We start from the raw sequence: 8948 nt of genomic DNA, 5'->3' as shown, positions 1-8948 counted from the left end.
AATCTTTTTTTCTGTTTTCGTTTTATTTCTTTTTCTGTTGCCTTTTTATTTCTTTTTCTGAATTGATGCAAACGCTCTAAGAAATGATGACTATGCAACTAAATGATGATGTGAATTATTGATTATATATGTAGAACGGAATGATGACATGTTAATGTTTTAGTTCATTTGTTGTTAATTTTTGTAATTAATAAATTTAAAAAATTTTCTCATTTTAACCATTTCGCATGATTTCACAAAACATGGTGTCTTCACGATTCATCCATGCTGTAGCACATACATATTCTTTTGCCACAACCTGCCTTCCCCCAGGCTCCACGTCCACCTGCCTGTCAACCCCAGACCTTTGCCAATCCATCTTCCAGTCTTAAACTTTAAATATTACTTCTTTGACATCCCACATCAGGCTGGGTCCCCTAGGTTATATGTGTTTCACAGCCACCTCTACCATTACTTCCTAACGTTTACCACAGTTATAATTAAGTGTTCATTTGCATTAGCATTTGTTTAATTTTTTTTACTGATTTCCCCAGAAATGAAGGCTTCCTGAAAGAAGTATCATCAGCCTTATTCTCTTCCCTCTGTGCCTGTAAGTCCCCAAGAAGTCCCCCCTGGTCAAACGGATGGATCTGTACCAATGCTGCCCTTTCTTTCTTCCCTGGCTGGCTGCTCCTTTCCTCAGCTTGATCCTTTTCCATCCATTCCCGTACCACAGACAGAGCCACCTTTGAAAATATGAACCTTGACTGGTTAATTTTCTTGCTTAAAAACCCTTAAAAGCTTCCCTTCGAGGATGAAGTTTAGACTTCTCTCTGCTTCTTTCTCTGGGCTTAATTTTAAAACAAGCTCAACCAAGCGGTTCTAAGTTCCTGACATATTTGATGTAACAACTCTTAGTTCCTGGAAGGCGTCTCCCTCTGTCCTCTGCCAGGTTTCATATGCTTTAGCTCTCACTGCCTCCACTGCCTACAACGAATCCGCTGCCCCGTATCCCCCTTTACCTTCGCCACTTGTCTGCCTACTTGGTGACCTGGACTGGCTGGTGTGTCTCTCCTGTGTCCTCCAGTAGCAACTTTAATCAGCCCTCTTGATGGGAGAGGCTAAGTGCCTGTATGCATGTCCGTCTGCTCCACTAGACGGCAAGCTCCATGTGGGCAGACAGCTCTGTTCTCAAGCCCCTGATACACAGTGCCTAGCACACAAAACAAATGCTCAGTAAACTTTGCTAAATGAATGCTCACTTGCTCTGGATAAGTCTGAGGCTTACAACTTGAGCTTGATATCATTGGAATGGTTGGCCCTGCCCCTAAAGCCAAAGAAATGCAGTGGTTCCTCTAAAATATTGAGGAATGACCACTCCCATAATGCCCTGGGATGTATTTTGGGGTAGAGGAAGGTGAGACAGAAAGGTTCCTTTTCATATCTCCATCTCTCCTTTATGATATAGGTGCCAACATAAAGTGAAATCTTTCTGTCCCCTCTCTCTACTCTATTGCTTAAGAGTGCTGGTTGGAAGGATTTGTTAGAAAAAGTCATGAAATATGCCATTCAGTGACCAACACAGCACGTACTCTTGGTTTGAAATGCATAAAATAGCTTCTTCTTTAGTTTTCTGTCCTAAACAACTGAGCTGTCCAAGGAGAAAATGCTTTCATTTCTTTGGGAGGGGCTCACCATGGCCCACTAACAGTAAGTTGTTCCCCAACATTGAAGGTTCTGTCTCACGCCACTCACCTCCTTGCCAGAATTCTCCAAACAGTATAGCTCATTCTTCCCCTGAAGTCCCCAGTATGCTTTGCTCAGTGGAAGTAGTTTTCAACCCAGGATGCATGTTATAATCACTCAGGGAGCTTTAAAAAAAACACTGATGCACTGGACCTTCCCTCAGCCAATTGAATGGGAATTTCAGGAATGAGTCTTGGGAATGAGAAATTGTTTAAAAGCTTCCCAGGTGATTCTAATATGCAGCCAGAGCTGAGATCCACCACCCTAAGCCTTTGCTGGTTTTCTGCCAAAAGGCCCATTTCTGCCCATTCCTGCCTCTTGCCTAAAACATGATGTTTCATAACTTCTTTCCCAAGGCACCCAAACTCAAATGATCCTATTCTTTGACTCTTGCTTGCACTCTGTTTGTACTACTCTCATGATAGCTCATTAAGGTTATTTGTGACTTATGTCCCCTACTAAGCTGTCTGTTTCTGGAGAAGCCTTGGTAGTAGAGACCAGAGTATTTGGTACATTGTGAGTTCTTGGTAACTATTAGTTGGTTTGAATTCCATGGAAACTTCAGCTGCTTTTTGTTTTCCACAGGTTGTTGGGGAGTTAGACCCTTCCTTGTCCTGTCCATGCTGGGTTAAGAGGTGGCAGCCTTTTCTATCTTGCCCTGAAAATTCATACCTCCATGATCTGGATCGCATTGACTGCCCAAGTCCAGTTTGTTTCAAACACTAATCAGAAGTGCTCTCTTAGGCAATGCATAAAACACAATTAGATCATACAGAGAAGATTATCATGGCCCCTGTGCAAGGATGGCATGAAAATTCATGAAGTATTCCATATTTTTCTGGAAAAAAAAAAAAAAAAAACAGACAACAACCGTAAGATGGTGTTCTAGTTTGCTACCTGCTGGAATGCAACATACCAGAAACGGAACGGCTTTAAAAAAGGGGAATTTAATAAGTTGCTAGTTTACAGGCTGAGAAAATGTCCTCATTAAACCAAGTCTATAGAAATGTCCAATCAAAGGCATCCAGGGAAAGATACCTTGGTTCAAGAAGGCCGATAAAGTTCAGGGTTTCTCTCTGAGCTGAGAAGGCACATGGTGAACATGGTCAGGGTCCCTCTCTCATCTGGAAGGGCACATGGTGAGCATGCTGTCATCTGCTAGCTTCTTCTCCTGGCTTCCTGTTTCATGAAGCTCCCTGGGAGGCTTTTTCCTTCTTCATCTTCAAAGGTCGCTGGCTGGTGGACTCTCTGCTTTGTTGTACTGCAGCATTCTCTGCTCTCTCCAAATCTCTCATTCTCCAAAATGTTTTCTCTTTTATAGGACTCCAATAAACCAGTCAAGACCCACCCAAATTGGTGGAGACATGTCATCACCTAATCCAGTTTAGCAGCCACTCTTGACTAAATCACATCATCCAGGGAGATGATCTGATTACAGTTTCAAACATACAGTATTGAATAGGGGCTACTCCATCTTTATGAAATTGGATTTTTATCAAAACATGGCTTTTCTGGGGGGCATGCTTTCTTTTGAACCAGCACAAATGGTACAACACAGAGAATCCTAGTGTAAATGACAGACTATGGTTCACACTACAGCTATAATAATGTTCTTTCATCAAAGGTAACATAGGTAGCACACTAAGGCAAAATGTTAAAAGTAGAGGCAGTTACTGGGAATTCTGTGTTTTCTGCATGATCTTTCTATAAGCCTACAACTTCTCTAATAAAATAAATACATAATTTTAAAAAAACTAATTACAAGGTTGTATTGAGAGCCTTGGGATGTACTTGCAATGGCTCAGGCCAATGCAGATGAGGACACCAAGGCAGTGAACAAAGCATGTTTTGCAAATAGACTGACCAATTGATGACCCTCATCGATGATTCTAAAAACAAACACAAAAACCAAAAATGCCCCCAAAGTCCCAAGTGTTTTGACATTTGAAGCTTCCTTTTTCAAACCCAAAGCTGCCTCCCACGAATCCTAATCAGTCCTACAAATAATCTATTCAAACCATAACATTAGCTATTTTGCTATGAGCTTGCATGTTCTTCAGTCCCTATTCTTTCTGACACTAAAGCCTCATCTGGAATGAATTTCTGACTATCACTGAGAAAATTCTACCCGCCATCCATGGTCAAATTCAAGTGTCGTCTGTTGGGCATGCATCCCCAGCCAGAAATCATCTCCTCTTCTTTGCCTCTATTTATTTTTTTACCATTTAATCATTCATTTATTCAGAAAATGTTAATTGAGCACCAAATATGTGCCAGATTCATTTATCTGCCATCTCATTCTATACTCCCCTCTTGAGGGAAGTGGCTGAATATTGTCCACTTTTATTTTTTTTTTAATCTCTTCCCTGCTCTCCAGTCTAAGAACAATGCTTTTCTTATGGTCATTTCAATGATGTTGTTGACTGAATTGGGTTTCATATCAATACTGTTACTAGGGTGAATTTTCTTCTGGATGTAAGTCAAGATATTTATTTTGGTCTTTCATGGCTCTGTAAGGCATGACATCTACTACATGTTTGGGTAAGTGACTTTGGAAAAAAAAGGACACCTCCAATAAGGGCTCATCACAGAGTGCCTCCCATTATATTTTTCCAACTGTGTTTAAAATGAATAAGAAATACCTTCTCTAGAGTTACTCCTTAGTAGCGAGAGTCCTAGTTGTTTGAGTTGTGATGGTGATGACCTCTCTCCCATCTTCTTCTATTTTTTCCACTGGTTCACACATGACTCTTTCCTGCCAAGGCCAGTGCCCTGGGTGAGCACATGTTGGCTGGCATTCTGATCTGAAAGGCTGGAGTGCTTCCCGCTGAGGCGTGTATATGTGTGGCATATGGGCACCAATGTTACAGAAGGCTGAGATTCACCAAAACTCTGTTGCAAACGTCTCCTTTGGATTTCCCCTGCCTGTCCTTCACTTAACCTTTGCTTGCCATCAGAGGCTTCACTGGCAAGGTGTTTGTTTTCCCAGAGACCAAGTGAGAGCTGCTATTTGGTTTCTTGATAAACTGGATTGGTTTTTTCTGATTCTTAGAAAAGAGTACCAAACACATTTTTCTAAAAGCTAGAAATAAATCCTATGCTAGCATAAATTACAAATTTAAAGTATAACAAACTACCAAAGCCCAAATCTTTTTAATAGATGTGTCTCAAGTTTACAAAGGCAGGTCCTACCTGTCGTGTTCCTTCCCAACTTGGAGTGTGTTTAAGCTTTCTCAGGGACATTTCGAGTCCAAAAGAATGGAAGACTGAAGGAGAGACATAGTAATATTATAACAAAATCTGGGAGAAATGAATGTTGCTGAATGGGAGGGCAGCCTTCTGGTGGCTTTGCATAAAATGTGGTTTCAGTGAGAAACAGTTTTTACAAAGTCAAGATGAATTGGTATGTTAGTACAGAGATGTGTTTTCCTTCCACAAATGATCAAGGAAAATGGATTTTTAAAATGTAAACATTTTCTTGTAGTATTTACAGCTCCCCTAATATAGAAGGACAAAGGTCTCAGAGCTTAAAGTAAAAAGCAGAAACAGGGAGATAACAGTTCTTTTACAGTTTGATAATAATCTAAATGGAACAGAAAAATCACTCTATACATAAAGCACTGTGATGGATAAATATCTGGGATAGGAGATTATTGGGTCTTTTTTCCTTTTCCCTTACTTTTTCTTTCCTATAAGTTTTCTTTGTCTTTGAGAAAGGCCTTTAGTGATGATAAGTAGTCGTTGAATGAAAAGACATGGTTGGGCTTTGCTGATAGAGGGTTTTAGGGAAATGATTTGTTAGGGCAGAGAAGCTAACAGATTAAATATGGGATCTCAGAGCTCAGCCAGTTCACTACTTTATTTTATATGTGAGGGTGCTCTGAGGCCAGGCAGGTGTGCAGTTTGAGGAAGCACAAAACCTCATCTCCTTGTGCAATTTCAGGACTTCCCTATGCCATGATACATTAGGGATACGCTTACTTCTCTACCAAACTGATAGTCTAAACAGAAACCACTTGGGAAAGCCCTGAATTACCTTCCTAATGACCTCTATTCTCTTAGGTGGCCAAGTCACTCACTGATAGAAAATTTGGTTTTCAGGGAAGAGCATCTAGTTTACTCTTTAGTGAGGTTTAACTCTATGCAGGTTCTTACTCTATTGTTGATCCTTGAGATGTTTCCATACCTTTAGGTTTTGATCTCTGCCCTCCTGCTGTTCCAAAGTCTCTCTATTGTAGGACATTTGGTGAGTGTTGGGATGGAGGTGGGGCAGTGCAGCAAGGATCCTGTGGGGGATCAAAGCTCAGAGCACAGGTCTGCAGTTCACATATACAGTGAGACACTCCAGCTTTTCCCAGTCTACTGAACTCTGAAGTTGCTGACAAACATCTGACTTTCTATACTGTGTGTCCCACTGGTGCCACTATCAGGACTCTTCTTTATGAAAAGAGACTGAGCTACCTGCAGGTACAGAAAACCCAGTAGGGAAGTCAGCTGTGTTCTCTCTCCAAGAAGAGGAGAGTCCCCCTACTTCTGGCCTGGACTTAATGCAGCAGTTCTTTCATAGCTGCTTACCAGGCTTGTCTTCCCATCTGGAGTATATAAGTTCTTGCAGGACATTGACTGCAACTCATTTATCTTTGCATCCCATATTTAATCCAGGGTGGGTGTCTAATTGAGAGAAGTAACACTAAATGGCCATTATATTCAATGAAAAAAAAATCACACCTTTCATTTCAGTAATTTACTAATTAAGCAGCTTTTTAGTCCATCCCTTGTGCCAGGCAAAAGAGCAGTCGTAGAAATACTGTCCTTTCTGTCAAAGGGCTTCCAGCTCCAAAATCCAGCAAAAGAAATTGAGTAATTCAATCAAAACGTGCTCACCAGCGGCCTCATCTTCAACAGAAGACCAATGAGAGAAAGTCAGTGGTGTCAAGTTATTTTGGGTATTGTTGTTGTCATTAATAACGTACAGGTGGTATTAAATAAAGCTTTGGTGGAAAACAAGAACTGGTCTAGTCATTTTGGTTTAACGACCCAATCATGTGTGTACTCTCTGTACCTCAAAGAATTTCTCACTGCAGGAAATACAAGATTCAAAGCTTTCAAATGAAATAATTTGGCATATCAGGCATTCTTTTCCAAGTTCCTCTATCGGCTATGAACACCATGATTGTTTCCTGAGTCCTTTTCTATTAACAATCTTTAAGAAATTGTCTGGGTGAGTTGTCTAGGATATGAAGGTGAGGCCTTTGGGGCAGGTGAATTTATGTGGTTCTCAGGAGACTGTGATACAGTCTATGACCCAGGTAACAAAGCTTGTAAAACTTTTTTAAGCCCAAAATGTAGAAAGTTCTACCTAAGAAAAGAAGCAAATTATATAAAATATATTTTTTTGGAAAATGCACTCTTCTGCCTCTGTAAAATATTACTGAGAGGAGAACAAATTGCCCCTGTGCTATTTCAGGTTTCAGGGAGGGAGACTCAGGCGGGGTGACCTTATTTGCTAAGCATCTAACATCGGGTCATCCTTGTGACCGTCCAAAATGCATCTGTGAATAGCAAGTATATCACAAGAGTTCTCAAATAGAAGAGCAGAGTGGAAACAAAGAGCAGGCACCAGACAGACTTCCTCGGTTAAAGATTATCCAGTGTGTCACCTGGGTGCCAACATTCCCATAAATCCCATCAGCTACAAGCAGCTCTATCTCATCTAGTCTAAGTTAACTAGGCTTTGAAACCCTGCCCAGGACCTCACAGCATTCTATGAAAGGACCTCATCACAGGGGAATGAACTTTATCTGAGACCATAAGTGTGTTTGCTTTAAAGATGATTTACCTCATTCAACAATTACCAAATTTCCTAAATTAAACTTTATCTCTTGTCATAATTATGTATTTCACAATTTCATCAAAAGGATTATATGAACCAGGGAAGTGTACATCTCTGTAGGTTCACCTTTAAATGCGTCTGAAGGCTAATTCCCAGTTCAGGGTAAGCAAAGAGAGGATGTTTTCTCATTGCGTGCGTGTGTGTGTGTGTGCGTGCGTGCGTGTGTGTGTGTGTGCATGTGTGTGTGTGTTTGAAGGAGAAAGAGAGAGAGGCAGAAACAGAACCAGTTCCTAGCCAGAGACACTGGTTAAAAAAGCCTTCTCCCCCAAACTCAATTGCTTAATCCTCTTCTTTCTAGGTCCTAAATCCTTGTCTCTTTTTCTATTGCAAAGTGAGGTTCTTAAGATTCATGATTAAGAAAATAAAACAAAGAGAACATTACTTGTCTTTTTTCCTTTGCCTAGGTCATAGGAGAAGCCAGGCACTGTGAACAATGACTCAATTTAACTCCTGGGAGGGCCAGACCCTCATTAGTCATCCTCTCTTCTTTGCTTGCTCTGTCCTTTGGCTTCAATTCCTTAATGGCTTCCAACCAGCTCTGAGTTGGAATGACCTACAATCCTGGCTGAAATGTGTTCTCTTTGCTCTATTCGCTTTAGGGAAGACTATTTCCTCAGAGAGCTTACAATCCAGTTAAACTTATGGTTAAATTTACAGACTAACTCATGAAAACCATTTCAGTACAAATGCAAGGCAACACATTTTGAAAACAGTGGTGGAGTGTTCCATTGGTGCTGAAATGGTCTGTACAGCTTTAATAGGAGACTGATTCTTGAGCTGGGGCTGCAAGAAGAGTGAGTAGGATTTGAACAGGCCGGGAGGGGGTTCTAGATGAGGGAAATGTCATGCCATCCATAGATGGCAGTTACATGCTCATTCCATAGGAGTAGATCCTTTGGTCCATTTTGTAGAAACATGTGAGAGAGCTGGGTGGTTTCAAAGGTACCAAAGCTGTGTGCTTCTGGAATTGGGCAGCAGGTCTCAGATAAGGGCTAGATTAGAGGCCAAGAGAAGACCTTTGCAGGTCTAAAATGCCATGGTCTCTTCCAGAAACACAGATGTGAGCAAAGTGTCCAACAGACATTCTGTTATCTTAAGGAGACTTCCTTGTGAGAAAGCTGGAGCTGCTTTTACAGGGGCAGATTGGACAATGAACTCAAACACACCTAGATTGGAATTCTGATTCTGTCCTTACAAGCTTGTATTATTTTGGGTATTTGACCTAAATAAACCCTTTATAAAATGGGTATAATGATGCCTTTTCCAAAGTTAAACTGAGGAAAAATTATGAGATAATATATAAAACGCCTGGGGCATTTACTTTCCTTTT

At 40.8% G+C, this 8948-nt stretch overlaps 1 non-coding gene across 1 annotated transcript; it reads left to right on the top strand.

Moving 5' to 3' along the window:
* The first annotated feature begins 2459 nt into the window (after window positions 1-2459).
* On the top strand, window positions 2460-2563 carry LOC143662818 (U6 spliceosomal RNA). The gene has a single exon (XR_013165592.1). It is a non-coding gene; the product is annotated as a U6 spliceosomal RNA (small nuclear RNA).
* The last annotated feature ends 6385 nt before the right edge of the window (window positions 2564-8948 follow it).

Source organism: Tamandua tetradactyla, chromosome 18 (genome assembly GCF_023851605.1).
Source record: "Tamandua tetradactyla isolate mTamTet1 chromosome 18, mTamTet1.pri, whole genome shotgun sequence".
In the NCBI taxonomy this organism is placed as follows: domain Eukaryota; kingdom Metazoa; phylum Chordata; class Mammalia; order Pilosa; family Myrmecophagidae; genus Tamandua; species Tamandua tetradactyla.
Note: the sequence above shows the minus strand (reverse complement) of the source record. Positions and strands in the feature narration are given on the sequence as shown.